Source organism: Ornithorhynchus anatinus, chromosome 14 (assembly GCF_004115215.2).
Source record: "Ornithorhynchus anatinus isolate Pmale09 chromosome 14, mOrnAna1.pri.v4, whole genome shotgun sequence".
Lineage (NCBI taxonomy): Eukaryota > Metazoa > Chordata > Mammalia > Monotremata > Ornithorhynchidae > Ornithorhynchus > Ornithorhynchus anatinus.
In genome coordinates, this window is record NC_041741.1 from 20,985,169 (window position 1) to 21,011,034 (window position 25,866).

Consider the following 25,866-nt stretch of genomic DNA (forward strand, 5'->3'; position numbering starts at 1 on the left):
ACTCCCCTTCTTAAACAACTCCAGTGGTTGCCTATCGACCTCCGCTCCAAACAAAAACTCCTCACTCTAGGCTTCAAGGCTCTCCATCACCTTGCCCCTTCCTACCTCTCCTCCCTTCTCTCTTTCTACCGCCCACCCCGCACGCTCCGCTCCTCTGCCGCCCACCTCCTCGCCGTCCCTCGGTCTCGCCTATCCCGCCGTCGACCCCTGGGTCACGTCCTCCCGCGGTCCTGGAACGCCCTCCCTCCTCACCTCCGCCAAACTGATTCTCTTTCCCTCTTCAAAACCTTACTTAAAAATCACCTCCTCCAAGAGGCCTTCCCAGACTGAGCTCCTCTTCCCCCTCTACTCCCTCTGCCATCCCCCCTTTACCTCTCCGCAGCTAAAGCCTCATTTTCCCCTTTTCCCTCTGCTCCTCCACCTCTCCCTTCCCATCCCCACAGCACTGTACCCGTCCGCTCAACTGTATATATTTTCGTTACCCTATTTATTTTGTTAATGAATTGTACATCGCCTTGATTCTATTTAGTTGCCATTGTTTTTAAGAGATGTTCTTCCCCTTGACGCTGTTTAGTGCCATTGTTCTTGTCTGTCCGTCTCCCCCGATTAGACTGTAAGCCCGTCAAACGGCAGGGACTGTCTCTATCTGTTGCCGACTTGTTCATCCCAAGCGCTTAGTACAGTGCTCTGCACATAGTAAGCGCTCAATAAATACTATTGAATGAATGAATGAACTATGTTTTATTGTTCTCTCCCAAGTGCTTAGTCCAGTGCTCATACAAAGTGCTCAATAAATGTGATTTACATACATTGATACTCACCCCAGCCCACAGCACTGAAATATATATCCTTATCTCTACTATTTCCCCTACTTTTAATTTAGCTTAATTACCTGACTCTCCCTATATATTGTACGCTCGTTTGAGCAGAGTTTTTGTATATCAACTCTATTGAATTGTACTTTCCCTAGTTCTTAGTACAGTGCTCTGCATACCTTAAGCACTCAATAAAAACCATTGATTGATGGATTGCACACACTGCTTAATAAGTCATATTACTGCTATTATTATTCACAGAATATTAATTGTGGAAGAGAATCCCCATTTACTAAGCAATTTAAAATAAAGCCTCAATCCATGCTGCATTCCAGTTATAAGCTTGAATTCAATTGCTACTGATGGATCAGTATTGTTTACTGCAATCCAGAAAGGAGAATCTCCTTTTGAGTTGAAACACTGTGAAGATCATGAGGCAATGGGGCAAAAGGGAAAAGACATCATGCACTAAAAACAGAAGTGATAGTACAGCTTGGGACAGTCTTAGGTGTGTGCAGTGTAGTGGGGAATGTGGTTCCCACATTTTCCTTTCCTGCACACACACCCACTCTTATAGGTCAATTTCACAATCAGTCTTTCCTGAAAATAAAACAACATTTATGAAATGCATAGATTGTCAGTTCCTAAAGGTTTTCTTTTCTATCTGAATGACTGAATCATTGAATCTTTTCAAACATTTGCATTTATCTTTCAATTAAATTCAAATATCTGCAGAATATATTCATACCATTCCATTTTTTTAAATCTTTCATGTTAATGAAAAATATTTTCACCATATTTAATTATTTTCCTGTATGATGCATCTATTCTGAAATTCAGTCTAAAATATAGTGAACAAAACAAGACACATCTTTGTGAACTGTTGCAAATATGGGGAGACAGTTTTATTTACTGTACCCCTCTGATTTCAACAAAGACGTTGCAGCAGCTTGAAACAGTTAAAACACTACTAAGACTTGAAATCAATCTGTTCTTTTCATTTAAATGAGCAAAACACCTGTTTGGGGAAGAAATTGGCTTCATTAAGTTTACTATCTTTCTGTTTTTTGATTGAGCCTACTCTTTAAATGCTTTTTAGGGTTTAATGGAATCTATGAATTCTAATCATTGTTCCACATTGATTTATGACATTTCAAGGCATATTTGGGTAGTGCAGTCTGGTCCTTTCCCAAGGCTTCTGGAGTAGCAACCAATGCAAAACATCTATCAATCAGTATTTATTAAGCACTAACTGTGGGCAGAACAGTGTGCTAGGCAGGTGGGAGAGTATCATAGATTTGGTAAACATAATCCTTGCCCTCAAGGATCTTATAATTTAATGGGTGAGACAGACATTAAAATTATTTACAGATAGTGGTAATAAGCAGTTTAAAGATATGTACATAAGTATTGGGTGGTAGAGTACCTAAAGTGATTAGGGGGGTACAGATTCTTAATTGCAGAATTGATGCATTTAGGAGGTGTTGGAATGAGATATTAGTCAAGAAAATCTTCCTGGAGGACTGAGGAAGCAAGCAAGAGATCAACAACCGAAGAGATGAGAGAAAGACACAATGAATAGGTTACCAATAGAAAGAAGTGGGCAGGCTGGTTTTACTAGGATAAGAGAGAACACAGGCAGTAGGGAGAGAAATGATTTAGTGCCTTGACTGAGGACCATTCCTTCTATGTTTCCCCATTCTTCAAAAACCTCCAGGTGTTTGCCCATCCATTTCCCATCAAACAGAAACTCCTTACCATAGGCTCTAAAGCACTCAATCAATCAATTGTATTACTGAGCTCTTACTGTGTGCACAGCATTGTACTAAGTGCTTGGGAGAATACAGAATAACATAGGGTAGACACATTCTCTGCCCACAAAGAGCTTACTGTCTGAAGGAGGAGATAAACATTACTACAATTATAATAATAGTATTGTTAAGCACTTACTATGTGTCAAGGAGTGTTCTAAGGCCTGGGCCAGATACAAGCTAACCCTACATGGGGCTCACAGTCTTAATCTCCATTCTATAGTTGAGGTAACTGAGGCACAGAGAAGTTAAATGACTTGCCCAAAGTCACACAACAGAAAGGTGGTTGAGGTGGAATCAGAGCCCAAGTCCTTCTGGAATCCAGGTTCATGCTCTATCCACTAGGCAATGTTGTTTTCTAACTATTAATAAATAAAGTATGGATATGTGCCTAAGTGCTGTGGAGCTGAGAGAGGAGTAAATGAAGGGAGCAAATCATGATGATGCATGGGAGAAGTGGGAGAAGAGGAAATGAGATTTATTCAAGGAAGGCCTGTTGGAGTACATGTGCTTTCATTAGTGCTTTGAAGGTGGAGAGAGTATATGTCTCCCAGAAATGCAGATGGAAGGCATTCCAGGCCAGAGACAGGACGTGGGCAAGGGGAAGGTGGTGAGATAGACAAGATCAAGGTACAGTGAAAATGCTGGCATTAGAGGAGTGAAGTTTGTGGCTGGGTTGTAGTAGGACAGTAGCTAGGTGAGGTAGGAGAGGGAAAGGTTACTGAGTGCTTTAAAGCCAATGGTAAGGAGTTTCTGTTTCATGTGGAAGTGGATTAGCAACTACTGGCACTTCCGAGGGAGTGGAGAAACATGGACTAAATGTTTTCATAGAAAAATGATCCAGGCAGCAGACTGAAGTATAGAGTGGAGTGGGGAGAGACAGGAGACAGGGAAATCATCAAGGAGGCAGATAGAGTAATCAAAGTGGGATAGGATAAATGCTTGGATTATCGTGGTAGCAGTTTGGATGGAATGGGTGGGGTTTAGTGATTTTGTGAAGCCTGAACCAACAAGATTTAATGAAATATATAATGTGTGGGTTTAATGAGAGCAATGAGTGAGAATAATGCCAAGGTGGTGGTGTCTACCATTATGGAAAAATCAGTGGAAAGACAGGGTTTGCATGGGAAGATGAGGAGTTCTGTTTTGGATATGTTAAATTTGAGGTGTCACCTTTCCTTCTTCTACCTTATCTCCCTGATTTTCTAACACAAGTCAACCTCACACTTGGCTCCCCTAATGCCAACCTACTCACTTACCTAGACCCTGTCTATCTCTGCTCCATCCCCTGTCCCACAGCCAACCTCTTCATAGCTGACAGATGATCTTTCTCATCATTCATTCAGTAGTATTTATTGAGTGCTTACTATGTGCAGAGCACTGTACTAAGCGCTTGGAATGTACAAATCGACAACAGATAAAGTCCCTGCCCATTGATGGGCTTACAGTTTAATCGGGGGAGACAGACAAAAACAATAGCAGTAAATAGAATCAAGGGGATGTACAACTCATTAAAACAATAGCAATAAATAGAATCAAGTTGATGTACATCTCATTAACAAAATAAATAGGGTAATAAAAAATATATACAATTGAGCGGATGAGCACAGTGCTGAGGGGAGGGGAAGGGAAGGGGGAGGAGCAGAGGGAAAGGGGGGGAAAAGGGGCTTAGCTGAGGGGAGGTGAAGGGGGGGTAGAGGGGCAGCAGAGGGAGCAGAGGGAAAAGGGGAAGCTCAATCTGGGAAGGCCTCTTGGAGGAAATGAGCTCTAAGTAGGGCTTTGAAGAGGGGAAGAGAATTAGTTTGGCGGAGGTGAGGAGGGAGGGCATTCCAGGACAGCGGGAGGACGTGGCCCAGGGGTCGATGGTGGGATAGGCGAGAATGGGGAACAGTGAGGAGGTGGGTGGCAGAGGAGCGGAGCGTGTGGGGTGGGCAGTAGAAAGAGAGAAGGGAGGAGAGGTATGAGGGGGGAAAGTGATGGAGAGCCTTGAAGCCTAGAATGAGAAGTTTTTTTGTGCAGAAGTTGATAGGCAACCACTGGAGGTTTTTAAGAAGGGGCGTGACATGCCCAGAGCGTTTCTGCAGGAAGATGAGCCAGGCAGCAGAATGAAGAATAGACTGGAGTGGGGAGAGACAGGAGGAAGGGAGATCAGAGAGAAGGCTGACACAATAATCCAGCTGGGATATTATGAGAGCCTGTACCAGTAAGATAGTCATTTGGGTGGATAGGAAAGGGCGGATCTTGGCGATATTATAAAGGTGAGACCAGCAGGTCTTGGTGACGGATTGGATGTGTGAGGTGAATGAGAGAGCCAAGTCAAAGATGGCACCGAGGTTGTGGGCTTGAGAGACAGGAAGGATGGTCGTACCATCCACAGTGATAGGGAAGTCAGGAAGAGGACAAGGCTTGGGAGGGAAGATAAGGAGCTCAGTTTTGGACATGTTGAGTTTTAGGTGGTGGGCAGACATCCTGGTAGAGACATCTTGGAGGCAGGAGGAGATATGAGCCTGAAGGGAGGGGGAGAGGACAGGGGCAGAGATGTAGATCTGTGTGTCATCTGCATAGAGATGATAGTTGAAGCCATGAGAGCGAATGAGTTCACCAAGGGAGTGAGTGTCAAAACATTATTAAAAGCACACTCCTCTGAGAGTCCTTTTCTAACTAAATTCTCAATTCTCTCTTCTCCCATTCCCTTCTGTATTGCCCTTAGTCTTGTATTTGAACCCTTTATTCACCACCACCTCCCCCCCCACCAGCTCCAAATCACATGTACATACCCTTAATTCATTTATTTATATTAATGTCTGTGTCCTTCTCTACTAACTTTGTTACACTATACACTCCCAATGTCTTAGTCCAGTGTTCTGCATACAGCAAGAGCTCAATAAATACCAATGATGATGGTAATGATGAAAAGGATGGGCGATCATTGGAGGTTTTGAGAAGTGGAGAAACATGCACCAAACAATGATTTAGGAAAATGATTTGGACATCATAGTTCATTCATTCATTCAATCATATTTATTGAGCTTTTACTGTGTGCAGAGCACTGTACTAGGTGCTTGGGAGAGTACAATGCAAGAATAAATGGGCAAATTCCCTGCCCACAATGAGTTTATAGTCTAGATGTGGGAAGACATACATTAATTTTAAATAAATAAATTACAGATATGTATATAAGTGCTGTGGGGATGGGATGGGAGAAGAATAATGGGAGCAAGTCAGGGTGACACAGAAGGGAGTGGGAGAAGAGGAAAGGAAAGTCAGGGAAGGCCTCTTGGAGGAGGTGTGCCTTCAATTAGGTTTTGAAAAATACAGAATGCTTCATGGATTTTTGTGTCATCCTTACAAAGGGGCCATGCTAATCTTCTCTGTATTGTCCCAATTTTAGTGTATTTGAAGCCAAAGCAAGCACAGTATGAACTGGATAAAGAGGTGGGAGGGAGGAAGGTCAGTGAGAAGGAGGATGAAGTAATCAAGGTGAGATATGACAAGTGTATGCACCAACATGGTGGCATCTTGAATATAAAGTAAGGGTTCAATTATGGTGCTGTTGTGAAGATAGCAATGACAGGATTTGGTGACTGAATATGCAGGTTGAAGGAGAGAGAGAAGTCAAGAATAACACTCAAGTTGTGGCCTTTTTAATTCGGGAAGATGGTAATGTCAAGGATCAGTGGGAGGAGAAAGTTTGGGATGGAAGATGAGGAGTTCAGTTTTGGACATGTTTAGCCTGAGGTGTTGGTAGGACATAGAGATATTCTGAAGGCAGGAGGAAATACAAAATCTCAGACAAGGAAATATCGGGCATGAGCTCCCTAAAATTTCACCTGCTACTCTCTATTCTCTCCCTCTTCCTGGCTCTTTCTCAACTCTTTCATCTTACCCAGCCTTGACTTCACTGGCAATGTCCTCTCCTGCTTCTCCTCCTAAACTCTCTGGTGGCTCATTCTCAGTCTCTTTGATGGGCTCCTCCTCTGCCTCCCGCCCCATCAATGGGAGTTCCTGAAGACTCAGTTCTAGATCCCCATATATTATCCATCTGCATCTACTCCCTTGGAGAACTCATTCATACCCATGACTTCAACTAGCTTCTCTATGCAGATGTTTCCTAAAATGACATCTCCACTCCTGATCTCTGTCCTTCTCTGCTGTCTCATATTCCCCCCGTCTTTATGACAGTTCTACTTGGATGTTCTGCTGACATCCTAAACTTAACATAACCAAAATAGAACTCCTTATATTCCCACCCAAACCCTGTCCTCCCCATGACTTTCCCATCACTGTAAAGAGCACCACCATCCTCCTTGCCTTACAAGTCCATGAACTGGGCATTATCCTTGACTCATCTCTCTTATTCAATCAATCAATTAATGGTATTTGTTGAGCACTGAACTTAAGTGCTTGGAAGAATACAACAGAATTAGACATGTTCCCTGCCCATGGCAAGCTTAAAATCTAGAAGGGGAGACAGACATTAATATGAATAAATAAGCAATTCATAATATATAATTTAAAGTACAGAAATGCTGTGGGATTGGGTGTGGGGGAAGATATCAAATATCCAAAGATCATGGAACCAGGTGCGTAGAAGACACAGAAGGGAGAGTGAGCTGGGGAAAAGAAAGCTTAACCAGGGAAGGCCTCTTCAAGGAGATGTGTTCTCAACAATGCTTTGAAGGTGAAAAGAGTGGTGGTCTGGCATATATGGAGAGGCACGGAGTTCTAGACTTGGGAAAGGGGTCAGTAGTGAGATAGATGAGATTGGGGCACAGTGAGTAAACTGGTGTTAGATGAGCAGAGTGTACAGACTGGGCTGCAGTAAGAGATTAGTGAAGTGAGGTAATAAGGGTAAGATGACAGAGTGCTTTGAAGCCAATGGTAAGGAAATTTGGTTTGTTATGAAGGTGGATGCAGAGCTACTGTAGGGTCTTGAGGAGTGGGGAGACATGGACTGAATATTTTTGTTGACAAATGATCCGTGCAACAGAGTGAAGTATGGATTGGAGTGGGGAAACATAGGAGGCTGGATGGTCAGCAAAAAGGCAGATGCAGTAGTCAAGGTGGGATAGAATAAGTGCTTGGTTCAACATGGTTGCAGTTTGGATGGAGAAGGAAGGGCAGATTTTAGCAGTGTTGTGAAGGTAAAATTGACAGGTTTTGGTGACAGATTGAATACGTGGGTGGAATGAGAGAGATGAGTCAAGGACAATGCCAAGGTTATGGGCTTGTGAGAAAGGGCAGATAGGTAGATAGTGGTGTTGTCTAGAGATGGGAAATAATAATGATGGTATTTTTTAAGCACTTACTATGTGCCAAGCACTGTTCTAAGTGCTGGGTAGATACAGGGTGATCAACTTGTCCCACATGGGGCTCATACCTTTAATCCCCATTTTACAGATGAGGTAACTGAGGTACAGAGAAGTTAAGTGACTTGCCCAAAGATACACAGCAGACAAGTGGCAGAGGTGGGATTAGAACCCACATCCTCTGACTCCCAAGCCTGCGCTTTGTCCAGGAAAGACAACAGGAGGACAGAGTTGGCATGGAAAAATAAGGAGTTCTGTTTTAGTCATGTTTAATTCAACCCACATATTCAATCTGTCACGAAATCCTTTTGGTTCGACCTTCACAACACTAAAATCTGCCCTTTCTTCTCCATCCAAACTGCCACCACCTGAATTCAAGCACTTATCCTATCTCACCTAGAGTACTGCATCAGCCTCCTTGCTGACACCCTTGTCTCTCCCCACTTTGGTCCCTACTTCACTCTTCTGCCTGTACCATTCTTCTATAAAACCATTCAGTCCATGATTCCCCATTCCTCAAGAATCTCCAGTGGTTGCCCATCCACTTCCACTTCAAACAGAAACTCATTCATTCATTCAATAGTATTTATTGAGCGCTTACTATGTGCAGAGCACTGTACTAAGCGCTTGGGATGAACAAGTCGGCAACAGATAGAGACAGTCCCTGCCGTTTGACGGGCTTACAGTCTAATCGGGGGAGACGGACAGACAAGAACAATGGCACTAAACAGCGTCAAGGGGAAGAACATCTCGTAAAAACTCATTGCCATAGACTATTAAAGCATTCTATCACCTTCCCCCATCCTCTCTGATTTTCTTCTACAACACAGCCCATACACTTCACTCCTCTAATGCTAACTTTAAGAGTTTAATGTTAACAGTTAATTCTGACTGTACCTTAATCTCATCTATTTCACCACTGACCCTTCATTCACCTCCTGCCTCTGGCCTGGGTTTCCCTCCCTCTTTCTATCCACCAGACCTTTACTCTCCCCACCTACAAAGCCTTTTTTTTTCAGAGAGAAGGGTGCTGTTGAGAGTATGGATTTCAGCATCAATGGAGAGGTGGAATGGTAGGGAATCCAGGTGGAAGATGACAGCTTAGGGCCAGTGTAGAGAGTCTAGAATGATTCAGAAGTTTCTGTGGAGTCTCAAGGGCAGATATGAGGAGTAGAAGGATTAATTTGGATTCAATGGCACATTAGGAAGTTATGGAGAGTTAAGAAGTAAAAAGTGATGAAGTATTGGATGATAAGTAATTCAAATCATGACATCACAATATTAACTAATTGCAGTCAGTGGTGGAGAAATTTATAAATGATTCTTTATCTCTTTTAGACATTTAATTAGATCTCTGTTGGGCAATGTTTCCTCTGAATAAGATGCAGTGAATTCATCAAAATCTGCTTCAGTCATTTCTAAATTAAGTTACCGATCCAGTTCAAAAACAATAATGATAATAATAATGGTACTTAATTTTGATTGTCTGCACAGGGTCTTCTCATTGCCTTGAAAGTCTGACCTGACCTATGAACAGAACTTTCTCCAAAAACTGTTAACTTGGGTTTACTCAATCTCATAACAGGTGGGTAGAAGGCAGGGAGAGATTTAGTTATCCTTAACTCTCAGCTACAATATCAGATCAGTCCAGCTTTTGTGTGGGGTAAGTTATCAAACCATGTAGGTTGTATCCCTGGTATGATTGTAGTTCAGGAAAGGTTTCAAGCAATATTGGCTGCAGCATGGCTTAGTAGAAAGAGAACGGTCTTGGGATTCAGAGGTTGTGGATTCTAATCCCAGCTCTGCCACTTTTCAGTTGTATGACTTTGGGTAAGTCACTTAACTTCTCTGCACTTCAGTTACCTCATCTGTAAAATGGAGATTAAGACTGAGCCCCTTGTGGGCTCACCTGATAATCTCGTATCTACCCTAGTACTTAAGACAGTGCTTGGCACATACTAAATGTTTAAGAAATACCATTATTATTATTATTGTTAGGTATTGTTATATATTTTGGGGTAATCTTAACTTGAGCTATGCCAGCATTTTAAAAATCAACAATCTTGAATCAGTATGCTTGGCTTCTTCTCTATTGGCAGAGTAAAGCATAGCAGTTAGCAATTTATGTTTATGTTTAGTGTTTTAACTAGAGTTCCACTGAAGTTTGAAAGCTTAATTTTACAATACAATTTCTCTTAAAGATAAGATTCTGAAACATAATTGTCAGTTTAAAGGAGAATTGACTATCTTCATGAAAACTACAGATTGCTACCACTCCCAGTGAGATGTATCATAAAGAACATAAAGACAATAGTTTGCTCCAAGACAGGCACCTTTAGTTCCATTCCTTTCCAGAAGGGCTTAGCACATGGCAATGGGCTCATGCATTGTGAGCAAGGGCTTTAACATATTTGCCCCCCAAACTGACATATTATTAACTAAGAGGCCCCCCCCTTGGCCCTCCTAAAGATGCTTCCATAGGAGCAAACCATCATTAATCCCCATGCTGTCAGCAGGGTTCCATAGTTTCTCAGTGGTTCAGCAGGAAGTTGTCATCTCTTGGTCTCCAGTATCACCTCGTCATTGCTCCTAATCCGTCCTCCAGTGTTCCAATGATCTCCACCTCGTGGCCTGATCCACCATCTTGGAACCCCCAAATTACCAAGGCACTGGGGAAACCCGGGGCACTAAAGTCAATCCCAAGGTGTGATAGGGAGGGGCTTATAGATGTCCCGTAGGGGAAGAGCCTCTAGAAACCACTGCAGCCTGCACTCCAGGACTTGGACTGGGGGATGCATCACTTCCTGTGATGTTGGAATGTGTGTAGGAAGGGGGCACGGGTCCTGAGCTGCTGAAGCCAGTCAGGCAGCGGAGCCAGGCCCCAGGACTGGTAGGGTGTAGAGGCTGCTACATGCGGGCATGGAGTCACATGCTCACTACGGAGGTGCTCCATAATGATATCAGCTCAGGCCCTAGGACTGCACTGCAGACAATAGAAATAAGGGAGGGGAGGGTGAGTATTAGCTGCCTGAAGCCCCCTCTCTGTGCTGCAGGGCTCATCTCAGATCACAGTGATGATACTGTGGTTTGGATCTCCCTCTCCACACTGCAAAGCTCCACCCTGACCACAGTTTGGAGCTGGGAAGGGGAAGGAGCAGGGTGAGAGAGGGGAACCATTGCAGCAGGCTGGGGATGCCTCTAACCTCTGATGATCAATTGCTATGTCCATCCCTGGGTGGGAAAAAAGGATTGAAAGCAGGTGAATAGGAAATTGAAAAAGGATTCAAGGGTGGGTCTCAAAGTGAACTTTGTTATAAAAATGATGATGATGACACTGATGATGATGATTATGATTACTATAATTGTTGTATTTGTTCAGTGCTTACTATGTGCCAAGCACTGTTTTAATTGCTAGGGAATATACAAAGTAAACAGGTCAGACACAGTTCCTGTTCCACTTGGGGCTCACAGTCTAAGTAGAAGGGAAAAGGGGTATTGAATCCCTGTTTTACAGTTGAGGAAACTGGAGGTAACTAGAAGCTAAGTGACTCACCCAAAGTGACATATGCTGCAGTTGGGAATCCCTGTTTTACAGTTGGGGAACTGAGGCAACCAGAAGCTAAGTAACTCACACAGGGGCCTGAAGATCTCTTTTCCTGAGGAGGCATGCCATTTGCCTGCGAGTCCCCCCATTCCCAGAAGGATTTTCCCCTCTGGACTTCGCCACAGGGCCCCGAGATATCTCTTGCTCAGGAGCCACTCCATCAGACTACGAGTCCCCTGTGTTTCCAGAAGGTTATTTCCCCTCTGGACACCACCGCAGGAGTGCTGAGATCTCTCTTCCTGAGAAGCCAACTAGCGGGCTCCAAAGACCTGCATCCGGGCTCACAGTCGTGCCCCTCCCGGACATCTGCATCCCTGCCCGAGGACACCCTCTCCTCTACTTTACCATCCTTCCCAGAAGTATTTTCAAGGGAGATCTCCTCCCTCCTCTCAAGTGCCACCCCCTCCACCTGGCTATGGATCCCGTTCCCACTCATCTTATAAAAACTCTCACCCCTTCCCTCCTCCCCTCCTTAACTTTCATCTTTAACTGCTCACTCTCCAATGGCTTCTTCCCCTCTGCCTTCAAACATGCCCATGTCTCCCCATCCTAAAAAAACCCCTCTCTTGACCCCACTGCCCTTTCAGTTATCGCCCTTTCTCCCTCCTACCCTTCCTTTCCAAACTCCTAGAATGAGTCATCTACATTTGCCGCCTCAAATTCATCAACTCCAACTCTCTCCTGGATGCCCTCCAATCTGGCTTCCATCCCCTCCACTCCACCAAGACTGCTCTCTCAAAGCAGCGTGGCTCAGTGGAAAGAGCACAGGCTTTGGAGTCAGAGGTCAGGGGTTCGAATCCCCGCTCGGCCGCTTGTCAACTTGTCAGCTGTGTGACTTTGGGCAAGTCACTTAACTTCTCGGTGCCTCAGTTACCTCATCTGTAAAATGGGGATTAAGACTGCGAGCCCCAAGTGGGTCAACCTGATTCCCCTGTGTCTACGCCAGCACTTAGAACAGTGCTCGGCACATAGTAAGCGCTTAACAAATACCAACATTATTATTATTATTATTAATAAAGGTCATCCATGATCTCCTTCTTGTCAAATCCAATGGTTCCTACTCTGTCTTAATCATCCTCGATCTATCAGCTGCCTTTGACACGGTCGACCATCCCCTTCTCCTCCACATCTTATCTCACCTTGGCTTCACGGACTCTGTCTTCTCCTGGTTCTCCTCTTATCTCTCTGGCTGTTTATTCTCGGTCTCCTTCGCCTGCTCCTCCTCCACCTCCCAACCCCTAACTGTAGGGGTTGCTCATGGGTCAGTTCTTAGTACCCTTCTCTTCTCCAACTACAATCACTCTCTTGGTGAACTCATTCGCTCCCACAGCTTCAACTATCATCTCTATGCAGATGACACCCAAATCTACATCTCCTCTCCTGTTCTCCCCTCCTCCCTTCAGGCTCATATCTCCTCCTGCCTCCAGGACATCTCCCCTGGATGTCTGCCCACCACCTAAAACTCAATAAGTCTAAAACTGAGATCTTTATATTCCCTCCCAAACCCTGTCCTCTCCCTGACTTTCCTGTCATTGTGAAAGGCACTACCATCCTTCCCATCTCACAAGCCCGCAACCTTGCTGTCATCCTTGACTCTGCTCTCTCATTCACCCCAAACATCCAATTCGTCCCTGAAATCTGCCAGTCTCACCTTCAAAACATTGCCAAGATCTGCGCCATTTGCGCCATTTGCTAGACACCCAAACTGCTACCTTGCTGGAGCAATCTCTCATAATAACCCCACTGGATTATTGCATCAGCTTCTTTTGTGATCTCCCATCCTCCTGTCTCTCCCTGTTTCAGTCTATACTTCACTCTGCTGCCTGGATTATCTTTCTACAGAAATGTTCTGGGCATGTCACTCCCCACTCAAAAATCTACTGTGGTTGCCTATCAACCTTCACATGAAGCAAAAACTCTTCACTAATGGCTTCAAACTCTCCATCATCTTGCTCCCTCCTACCTCACCTTCCTTCTCTCCCTCTACAGCCCAGTCTGCACACTCTGCTCCTCTGCCATTAACCTCTTCATTGTGCCTTGATCTCACCTGTCCCACTGTCGACACTTGGCCCTGGAATGCCCTCCCTCCTCACATCCCCCAAACTAACTCTCTTCCCCTCTTCAAAGCCCTACTGAGAGCTCACCTCCTCCAGGAGGCCTTCCCAGACTGAGCCCTCCCTTCCCTCTGCTCCTCCTCCCCTCCCCATTGCCCCTACTCCCTCCCTTTGCTTTACCTCCTTCCCCTCCCCACAGCACTTGTTTATATTTGTACATATTTATTGCTTTATTTTATTAATGATGTGTATGTATCTATGATTCTATTTATCTATTTTGATGGTATTGATGGCTGTCTACTTGTTTTGTTTTGTTTTGATGTCTTTCTCCCCTTTTAGACTGTGAGCCAGTTGTTGAGTTGTGATTGTCTCTATCTGTTGCCGAACTGTACTTTCTAAGAGCTTAGCACAGTGCTCTGAACACTGTAGGTGCTCAATAAATACAATTGAATGAATGACTATGGTGCAGTTGGGTTTAGAATCCAGTCCTCTGACTTCTAAGATTATACTCTCTCTAACAGAACTCACATTAAGACAAGAATTAAAGGTACCACCCAGAAAAGTTCAGCACATATGGAATTCAGTGCGGCACACAAAGCATCCAATAAGAGGGAGAGTAGAGTGGGAAGATAGAAGGAGATGGTTTGGAGGGAATTAATTTACCTTTAGCAATTGGACATAATGCTATGGGTGGAGTTTAAGAATCCTGGAGTATATTAGCAAACAGTGTTGCTTATATCTCCAATTTAGATCTACTGTTGGGTGCTGGAGGGCTGGATCATGCCTATATTTGAAAAAAAATCCTTCCATCTTAATAGAAAAGTCTATCCTCCAAAGGATTTTGTTTGGAAAATAGTGAGCTTCATTATATTCATATAAAATGCTCTATGTCATCACTTATACATCAATAGGTTGAAGGTTAACAACTTATAATCAATTAAATTGAATACATTATTAGAATTTTGAAACTTGTAATATAATTTTCTAGGAAACAAATTTATGAAAGTCATATTGGTAAAATATTTAATGTGGATTAATAATTAAGTTTCATCATGGAGAGAAACCTAATCATTTTGCCAGTCACTAAGGAAAGAAATTATTGTAATAGGGAAAGTTGCCCTCATGGGATCTTTTGCAGGAATTTAGACCTTTAGAGCAATATGTTGAAAAACACTGATTAGAGTGACAGAACAAGGAATAACCATACACTTGATTCTGCCATAATGCAAGGCTTTCATTACACAATTTGGCTACAGTCTTGTTGGGATATGTTATTCCAACAACACAAGACTGTTTGGGTTAGGACAAGAAAAAAAAAAGATTGTTAATTTGTGCATGGGTATATTTATATTTGGCTCTAATACCATGAGCGCTATACAGTGAGGTTTTCATAGTGCAGGGAATTACAAGAATGTAACCCCAACATTATAGTGGGCTGAGTATATGTGAAAAGCATTTTCCCAAGCAGGGAACATAATATGTTGGTCAACAATTTTTGTTGCAAACAAAGTATACCATAAGTAGCAATATAATCTTATGCTGTTATTTATCCTGCTATAACCAAAAGTACTTAAATAAATTTTTTCGCTAGAATTTTCTTTGATTCATTTTTATTTAAATAGAGGTTGCTTTGTTTTTTCATATTTAGTGCAGTGGATGGAAAGTATCTCAGAAGATACCATAGACTCTCAAAAGCACTGTTACTGACAGAGACGATTTTGAGACTGAAAAGGAGAGGCTGGTGGGAATGGTGAATGGTATCATACTGGGGGAAAACATTTTGTTGATAATTCCTTAATATCAGAATGGAGAATTGAATCAGAAACAGCCCTGGATTTTCAACTCTCACATTTAGTCTGTTAATCAATCAATCAATAAATAGTATTTTTTACTCCTTCTCTGTCATTAAACTCCACATATTCAATCCATCACTAAATCCTGTTGGTACCACCTTCACAACACAGCTAAAATCCTCCCTTTCAGCTCTACCCAAATTGATACCATGTTACTACAATCACTCATCCTATCCCACCTGGATTACTGCATCAGCCTCCTTGCTGACCTCCCAATCTCCTGTCTCTCCCCATTCCAGACCATACTTCACTCTGCTGCCCAGATCATAGTTCTACAAAAATGTTCAGGTCATGTCACTCTGCTCTCAAAAGACTCTAGTGGTTCAATCATTCATTCATTCAATAGTACTTATTGAGCACTTACTATGTGCAGAGCACTCTACTAAGCGCTGGGAGTGTACAATTCGGCAACAGGTAGAGTCAATCCCTCCCCAGTAATGGGCTCATAGTCTAAAAGGGGAGACAGACAGAAAAGTTAAACAGAATAACACAAAACAAGCAGACAAGCACAGACATCATCAAGATAAATAGAATCATAGAGATGTACACATCATTAACAAAATAAATAGAGTAATAAATAATATATACAAATATGCACAATGCTGAGGGGAGGAGAAGGGGGAAGAACAGAGGGTGGGAGGGGGGAATGGAGCAGAGGGAAAGTCAGTCTGAGAAGCCTTCCTGGAGGAGGTGAGCTCTCAGTAGGGTTTTGAAGAGGGGAAGAGAGCTAGTTTGGTGAATGTGAAGAGGGAGGGCATTCCAGGACAGTAGTAGGATGTGGGCCAAGGGTTGACAGCGGGACAGGTGCGAATGGGGGACTGTGAGGAGGTGAGCAGCAGATGAGTGGAGTGTATGGGCTGGGCAGTAGAAAGAGAGAAGGGAGGTGAGGTAGGAGGGGGCAAGGTGATGGAGAGGGAGGGAGGAAGGGAGGGCCATGAATTCATTCATTCAAATGTATTTATTGAGTACTTACTGTGTGCAGAGTACTGCACTATAGAGAAGCAGCGTGGCTCAGTGGAAAGAGCACGGGCTTTAGAGTCAGAGGTCATGGGTTCAAATCCCGGCTAGGCCACTTGTCAGCTGTGTGACTTTGGGCAAGTCACTTCACTTCTCGGTGCCTCAGTTCCCTCATCTGTAAAATGGGGTTGAAGACTGTGAGCCCCACGTGGGACAACCTGATTCCACTGTGTCTACCCCAGCGCTTAGAACAGTGCTTGGCACATAGTAAGCGCTTAACAAATACCAACATTATTATTATTATTTATTATTACTCCAACCACCTCCACATCAAACAAATATTCCTCACCACTTGCTTTAAGCACTCCACCACCTTGCTGCCTCCTACCTCATCTCACTTCTCTCATTCTACAACCTAGGCTGAAAAATTCGCTTCTTTAGTGCTAACCTTCCCACTGTATCTGTCTTGCCTATCTCACTACCAACTCCTAGCACACATCCTGACTCTGATTTGGAACGCCCTTCCTCATCACATCCAACAGATTAAGACTCTCCCCACCTTCAAGCATTATTGAAGGCACATCTCCACCAAGAGGCCTTCCTAGACTAAGCCCAATATTTCCTCATCTCCCACTCCCTTCTGTGTCACCCTGACTTGTTCCCTTTGCTCTTTCCTGCTCTGAGCCCCACAGCACTTATGGAATTTTATTTATTTGTGTTCTTATCTGTTTCCCCACCTCTAGACTGTGAACTCTTTGTAGGCAGGGGATGTGTTTGCTTATTGTATTAATGTACTCTCCCAAGCACTTAGTACAGTTCTCTGCACACGATAAGCACTCAATAAATACAATTGGATGAATGAATGAATATCTACTGTGTTCAGAGCACTGGGAAAGTACAACATAATAGAGTTAGTAGACAAATTCTCTGCCCACAAGGAGTTAACAGTCTGGAGTAGGAGACCGATATTAAAATAAATTAAACATAGAGGAAATGGGAGAGTATAAGGATATGTAAATCAATTCTATGGGGTTAGTAGGGATGGGATAACTATCAACTGTTTAAGCAGTGTAGATACAAGTGCATCAGTAATACAGAAGGGAGGGCAAATAGGGTAAATGGATAAGGGAAATGAGAGCCTAGATAGGACCATCTTCTTAGAGGAGATGTGATTTTTGTAGGGCTTTTAAGGTGGAGATGTGGTGCTTTGTCAGATACTTTGGGAGTGGGAATTCCAGGCCAGTGGGAGCATGTGGGAAAGGAGTCAGAAGTAAGACCGACAAGATGGAGATGCAGTGATTGGTTGGCATTAGATAAGCAAAGTGTGTGGGTTGGGTTGTAGTAGGAGATCAACAAGGAAAGGTAGTAGTGGGCGAACTGATTGAGGGCCTACCATAAAGGGATTTGTAAAGAGTTTTTGTTTTGGAGGATTTTGAAAAGTGGAGAAGCACGGACCGAATGTTCTTTTAGAATAATAATCAGTAGAGTAACATGAAATATGTACTGTAGAGGGGAGAGACAGGAAGCATGGAGTTCAGCTAGAAGGCTAATGTGTTATTCAAGATAGGTATATGATAACTACTTGGATCAACATGGGAGTAGTTTGGATGGAGAGGAAGGAGCATATTCTAGAGACGACATGAAGGTAAAAATGACAGAATTTGGTGACAGACTGAATATATGAATGAGAGATGAATCAAGGATAATGCCAAGACTATGGACTTGTCAGTTAGGGAAGGTGGTGGTGCTGTCAATAGAGATTAGAAAACAAGGGGAGGACAAGCTTTGTGTCAGAAGATGAGGAGTTCTGTTTCAATTTTTTTTTTCTAAATGACATTTGTTAAGCACTTACTCTGCATCAAACATTGGTCTTAGCACTGGGACAGATACAGGTTAAATAGTTTGGATACAGATCGTGTCCCTCATGGGGCTCACAGTCCCATGAGGACAAGTAGGAGGACATGTTCAGTTAGTGGTGTCAGTGGTACATCCAAGTAGAGACTTCTCAAGGCATTTGTAAATGCCAGACTACAGTGAAGGTAAGAGTCTGAGACTGGAGAGGTAGAACCGGAAATCATTTGCATAGTAATGGTAATTGAAATTGTGGGAGCGAATGAGTTCACCAAAGGAGTGGGCATAGCTGGAGAATAGGAAGAGATCCAGAATGGAGCCTTGAGGTGTTCCTAAATTAGGATGGGAAGTCAAAGAAGACCCAGAAAAGGAAATTGAGAAGGAACAACCAGAGGATCAAGGGAGGACAGTGTCAGTGAAACAAAGGTTAAATGTTTCCAGAAGAGGGTGATCCAGAGTTTTGGAGACAGAGGTCAGAAGAAAATTAGGTTATAGTAGAGGTCATTGTATCTAAAACCTGTTGGTTCTCCTTACACTATATTTTCCATGTCCGCTCTTTCCTCTCCATCCATCTTCATGTCCTGGATAGACTGGGTCAGCTTCCTCATTAGTGTCCCTGCTTCCAAACTCCTCCTTTCCAGTCTAGAATTTTCTCTGCTTCCCAGATCACTTTTCTAATATTTAATTCTGTGTTTTTCTCTCTGCTCCTCAAAAGTCTCCATGGTTACTTGTTCCTCTCTGCACTCAGAAACTCCCAACCATTGGCTTTAAGGAATGAATCCGTTCTCTCCCTTTTATAACACCATTCATTTTACACTCACATTCTAGCTCTCAATCTGCTCCTCCAAATCTAACCTTTCTACTGTGCATCATTCTGAACACTTCCTAGTCCAACTACTGTCTCATGCCTGTCCTCCTGCCTGGAAATCTCTCCCTCTTCAATTTCCAAAGACCTAAATTCTCCCATCTTCAAACCTATTCTGTAAAACCACCTCTTCCAAGAGACTTTCCCCGCTTAACTTTTATTTTCCCCAAATGACATGTTTCCAACTATGAACTCAGCATGTTTGCACTACCTCAGCCTTTGTGCCGTCACATATTTATAACACCTTGTTTTACATATGCCACTTTTGATATACTTATTCCTTCTGGATGAAAATAATTTTTTGCCTATTATCTCCATTTGGTAGTAAGAACAGTAGGAATCATATTTTCTATCTCTATTGTTCTTTCCAAAATGCTTAGCACTGTACTTTCCAACCAGTGGATGTTCAACAAATACTACCGATTAAGAAGGAAGAAATCTGTAGCCACAATAGTGAAGGTGGCAATACTGGGCAATGAAAAGTGAGGCCATGGAAGATGGCATGGATTTTAGAGGTGGCAATAAAGCATCAGGTAAGTTAGAGTGGTGGAGAGATCTATTTGTGCATCAGGAGAAGATAGTTTGGGTATGGAGGCCAAATTGGGCAGGATGATTCCAGAATATTGGAGGGAATAAAAAGAAGGGAGGTCTTTATGGGGGTAAAAGACAGATTTGGCAGGAGTGGGTAGATGGGAAGGACAGCAGGTGAGGAGGTAATGGTCTGATAGAGGAATTTCAGAATTGATGAGGGTAGCGACTAGAGATTATAAAAACAATTGTGTTTCCAAATTGGTGAGTGTGTGAGGTGGGGTGGAACAGGAGATCATTGGAATAGAGGAGCAAGAGGAGATGGAGAGGGGAAGAATCACTGGAGCCATTCACTTGAATATTGAAGTTCCCAAGGATCAGTGTAGGGAGAATGAGATAAGGAACATGAGAAAGGGATCAGAATAGTTAAAAAAATTGGAGGGACCATGGGGGTGGTAAATGACTATGACTAGTAATTGGAGTGGGTAGAAAAGGTGAATGATATGGGTTTCAAAAGAAGGGAGAGAGAGGGATGGAGAAGGTGGGATAGTGTGGAATTCTATGCATTTAAACAATCTTATGCAATAACCCAGTGTTGTATAAAAATGCAACCATGCATGATAATGTAATATGCTGTTGTAGGAAGCCAATGAATTAGTGTGGTTCACAGCATATGGCTATAATCCCAGAAGGCAGCCCTTTCTGATAGAACCAATGGAGCCAAGGAAAGAAAGAAAAATCTTCTAGGATGATTTCTCCATTAACATTCAACTGTTATATATTTGATATATAAAATTTCTGATATATATATTTAAAGTGTAGCTAAGGGTTTTCAACAAGCATTGCCTTCAAACTAAAGATACAGTTTGCTGTATTCTGAACACTCATTCAGTTTCAAAATATATAATTTTGAAATAATTATTCTCAAATATTCAAACATTCTTTTCATTTTCATAAAATAAATGTTCTTGAGAGAAAATTTAAGCCTCTTTGGATGAAAAAATATCTCCCCAGAGGCTACTTTCAGGAGAGAAGAGGTGAATCACTTTTAATCTGTCACTGGTAGTAAATGTAAAACTAAATGCACTACAGATTTACCCATCTCCAGCAAATTTCCCATATATGCAACATTAGTTAATTTTGGTAAAAGAGAGGCTAATGGTTGAATTCAAATGAAAAGCTGTTATGTGATTACATGATTGTTGATCTCATGCTTGTTCTTTTGCATTTTTGCATTAAGAAATCCATATTACAAAGCAGAAATTCCATGTTAACCTAGACACCTATACTGCTTTTAAATATTTTGTCCACATGAAATTTGCACAGTAAAATTTGTACAGTAGCTTATGAGAAGGAAAAAAATTACATAATTGAATTCATGTCAGTATTGAGCAATTACTGCAAGCAGAGTATTGTACTAGGTGCTTGAGAGAGTATAGTAGAAATAAAAGATATGGTTGCTGCTTTCATAATGCGTACAATTAAATGGAGACGATGTATAGACATTAACTGGGAGTAGGATGTGGGAACTGGAAGATATGTATAAAAACAATTGGCAAGAACAAAATAGAAAATGAAATGCATTATAAATGCATACCTAAATTGATATGTTCATATGTGCTAAGGATTGTGAGTGGAATGGCATTACTAGGGTTGATGGAAATTAATTGGAGAATGACAATTGAATAGGGAACTAGTGGAGAACATTGATGTCAAAATTATCAGGTGCTTCTGCTTGATGCCAGAGAAGATGGGTAGTCATTAAAGATCTTTGAGGAGCTGAGCACTACTAGCTCACTTAAGGACTGCACAAAAATAGGGCTGTTGAACAACACATGGTTCAAAGAATGAGTATTTCTCTTGACTGGTGACAATTGTTATAACACACAGACATTCCACAAAGACGGAGAAGAGGACAAGCCTTTAGGGGAAGTCAGAGAGTTACCTGAGAATTGATTTCCCAGTAGTCATTTGGAAAAATGAGAGTCAAGAAATCTGGGTGAGGTTTCTCAAATTTAGGCTCCATCTCTCTCCCTGCTTCTGGTATCATTCTCTGCTTGCCTTGCTGTGAAAGTGTACAGATATTCTTGTAGAAGATCCTATCATGTGTTGTTTATGAGTGCACACTTTTAGAATTAGGCTATTCATTTAGGAAAAATTATTGAAGTCATGAGTTTGTGTATATATAATAGCTCGTGTATTTAGCAGATGTCATTTGGAATTGATTTGGTGGTGTGGTCATTCTCTCTACTTTAAAATTGAAACTTCTTTCTGTCCATTAATCCTGAATAATTGAGAAAAGATATGTGTGTATATATATATATACATATATGTATGTATATATTCACATATATACAGATGTACAAACACACATTATATAAATATAGTTGTTGTTCGGTAATGATGGAGACACTGATGATGTCTCACATGTTTCACAAGACCATAATGTAGGCATTATTCTTGACTCATCTCTCTCATTCAATCCAAATATTTAATCTGTCCCCAAACCCTCTCAATTCTACCTTCACAACTTTGCTAAAATCCATACTTTTCTGTCCATCCAAACTGCTCCTATTCTGATCCAAGCACTTATCATATCCTACCTTGACTACTGCATCAGCCTCCTCTTTTACGTCTCTTACCTCCCTGATTCTTGTCTCTCCTCATTCCAGCCCTTATTTCACTCTGCTGCCCAGATCATTTTTCAAAAAAAAAGTTGAATATATGTCTCTCTCTTCCTCAAGAATCTCCAGTGGTTGGCCACCTCCCTCCTCATCAAACAGAAACTCGCTACAGCTTTAATGCACCCAATCAGCTCAACCCCTCCTATCATACGGCACTGATTTTCTACTACAGCGCACTTCACTCCTCTAGTGCCAACTTTTTCATTGACCCTCAATCTTACCCATCTCACTGGTGACCCCTTTCCCATGTCCTCTCTCTGACCTCGAACTCCAACCCCATCCTTATCCACCAGACTACCACTCTCTCCACCTTCAAAGTAATGAAATTCACATTTCCTCCAAGAGGTCTTTTCCAATTAAGTCCTTTTTTTTCCAACTCCCTCTCACTTCTATGTTGCCTAGGCCTTTGAATCTGTACATTTTAAGCACTTGATATTCACCCTACTCTCAGCAACACAGCATTTATGTACATATCCACACTTTATATTAATGTCTATTTCTCCCTCTTGACTATAAGCCCCTTGTGGGCAAGGAATGTGTCTGTCAACTATGTTGCATTGCACTTCCCCAAACGTTTCATTCATTCATTCATTCATTCAATCATATTTATGGGGCACTTGAAGGAGAGGACAATATAACAGTAAACTGACGTATTCCCTTCCCACAGCAAGCTTACAGTCTAGAGGGGGAGACAGACATTAATATAAATAATTAGATAAATAAATGATATGTACATATGAGCTCTGGGCCTGGATTTGGTAGGGGGATTAAGAAAGGGAGCATGTCAGGGTGTTGTAGAAGTGAGTGGGAAAATAGGAAAGGAGGGCTTAGGCAGGGAAGGTCTCTCAAAGGAGATGTGCCTTCCATAAGGCCTTGAAGGAGGGGAGAGTAACTGTCTGTATAGAACACTGCTCTACCCAGAGTAAGTGGTCAATAAATATCACTGATTGACTGAATGATGGTGAAGTTCACTGATGAATGAATGTGTGAATGTAAAGGCCAATGTGGAACCCCTAGTCCAAGCCACATTTTACACACAAAAAGGATGACCTTTGTTGTGTTGTTTAATGTTTGAAGCACTTGGCACAATTTTTTCTTTTGCCTTTTGGCTTCATGACATTCAGAACTCTTTCTTGACAAGAGTCACTCCTTTCTTGATGACAGTGTGCCATGCAGTTGACTCCCTGCTTTCAGTTGGATGGCAGCATTGCTTAAGGCTTTATATTTCTTTGTTCATAAAATGTTTCCTCTACCCTCCTTGCTCTCTGTTCTCCAATTCCAGCACTCTCTAGAGCATTCCCTATCCTGGTGTCACCCATTTTTCTTACGCTTCCCTCCCAGCATAGCTGTGTTAAGTGAGCACAACTCGTATGCTAGGAGACTGACTATGGTTCAGTAGTTCATTATTTATTCCAATTATTCATTCAATCGTTTGTTCAATCATATTTATTGAGCACTTATTTTGTGCAGAGCACTGTACTAAGAGCTTGGAAAGTACAATTCGTGCCCTTGTCTTGTCACTTGTTATTTTTTATGGTCCATCAATAGTGGTGCTGAAACTTCTCAAAAGGCCAGATGTGGCACTTGCAGATCTCACAGCTGTATAGAAGGCTGGAAAATACTGCAACTAAGTAAACCTCTACTTTACTGTGAAACCTGATACCGTGTTACCACAATACTTTCCCAAATGATGAGCTGGCTATCTTTATTTGTTTCTCTATCTCCTTGTCTACCATTGTTGTCATTCATCAGTTTGCTGCCCAGGTAACAGAATTCTATGACACTGTTTAGGTCTGTGTTTCCAAACAGCCAATCAAAAATATTAATTGAGTGCTTACCATGTGCAATGCTTTGTATTAACTGCTTGGGTTGGTACAATATAACAGAGTTGGTAGACTTTCCTTATATTAATGTCTTTCCCTGCCCACAACAAGCTTACACTCTAGAGAGGAAAGACATTAATATAAGCATATGAATAAGGACTATGTAGTGATGCCTGTCTACTTGTTTTGTTTTGTTTCTGTCTCTCCCTTCTAGACTGTGAGCCCGTTGTTGGGTAGGGAACAACCCAACAACGTTGTTGGGGAGGGGAGGGTAGAGAAACAGCGTGGCTCAGTGGAAAGAGCCCAAGCTTGGGAGTCAGAAGTTATGGGTTCTAATCCCGGCTATGCCACTTGTCAGCTGAGTGACTTTGGGCAAGTCATTTCACTTCTCTGTGCCTCAGTTACCTCATCTATAAAATGAGGATTAAGACTGTGAGCCCCACATGGGACAACCTGATCACCTTGTATTCCCCCAGCACTTAGAACAGTGCTTTGCACATAGTAAACATTTAACAAATACTATTATTATTATTATTAGGGATTGTCTCTATCTGTTGCCAAATTGTACTTTCCAAGTGCTTGGTATGGTGGTCTGCAAACAGTAAGCACTCAATAAATACGATTGAATTGAATGAATGAATGAATAAGTGCTGTGGGGCTGAGAGGAGGTGAACAAATGGTGCAAACCCAAATGTAAGGGTGGCACAGAAGGGAATAAGAGAAGAGGAAATGAAAGGTTTCTTGGAGTCGATATGGCTCTGATAAGGCTTTGAAGATGGAAAAGTGATCACCTGTTGGATAGGAATAGGGAGGGTGTTCCAGACCAGAGGTAGGATGCAGGATGCTTTTGCATGAATGTTTTTGTTTGCATGAGTGCCTATTATGTGCAGAGCACTGTACTGAACACTTGGGAGAGTACAATACAATAGAAATAGCAGACTTGTTCCTTGACCACAATGAGCCTACAAGCTAGAGGGCGTGGAGACGAATAGTAATACGCATGAATACGTGATTTATAAAATACAGTTTGAAGATATGTACGTAGGTTCTGTGGGCTTGGGAGTGGGGAGAATATCAAAGGCCCAAAGATCACAGATTGCAGTGCATAGATGATGCAGAAGGGAGTCCAAGTCAGGGAAAAGAAGCCTTAATTGGGGTAGGCCACTTGGAGGAGATGTGAGCTTAATAATGCTTTGAAGGTTGGAAGAGTAGTTGTCTGGTATATATGGAGCAGGGCAGGGAGTCCCAGGCTAGAGGGAGGACATGGGAAAAGTGTCGGTGGTGAGACAGTTGAGAACAGGACACAGTGAGTAAGCTGAGGCTTAGAGGAGTGGAGTGTGTGGGCTGGGCTGAAGTAGGAGATTAGTGAGGTGAGGTAGGATGGGACAGTGTTGTCTACAGTGATGGGAAAGAGAGGGGGAGGGCAGGGTTTTGGTGGGAAGATAAGGAGTTCCATTTTGGAAATGTTTAATTTGAGGTGTTCACAGGACATCCAACTAGACATGTCTTGAAGTCAGGAGGAAATGTGAGCTTGCAGGGAAGGAGAGGGATCACAGAGAAGCAGCGTGGCTCAGTGGAAAGAGCACGGGCTTTGGAGTCAGAGGTCATGGGTTCAAATCCCGGCTCGGCCATTTGTCAGCTGTGTGACTTTGGGCAAGTCACTTAACTTCTCGGTGCCTCAGTTACCTCATCTGTAAAATGGGGATTAAGAC

General features: G+C 42.4%; 1 non-coding gene across 1 annotated transcript; it reads right to left on the minus strand.

Annotated features, from left to right (window-relative positions):
• Positions 1-5,934: 5,934 nt before the first annotated feature.
• Positions 5,935-6,037, minus strand: LOC114816798. Its single transcript, XR_003764605.1, has one exon. It is a non-coding gene; the product is annotated as a U6 spliceosomal RNA (small nuclear RNA).
• Between the last annotated feature and the right edge of the window lie 19,829 nt (positions 6,038-25,866).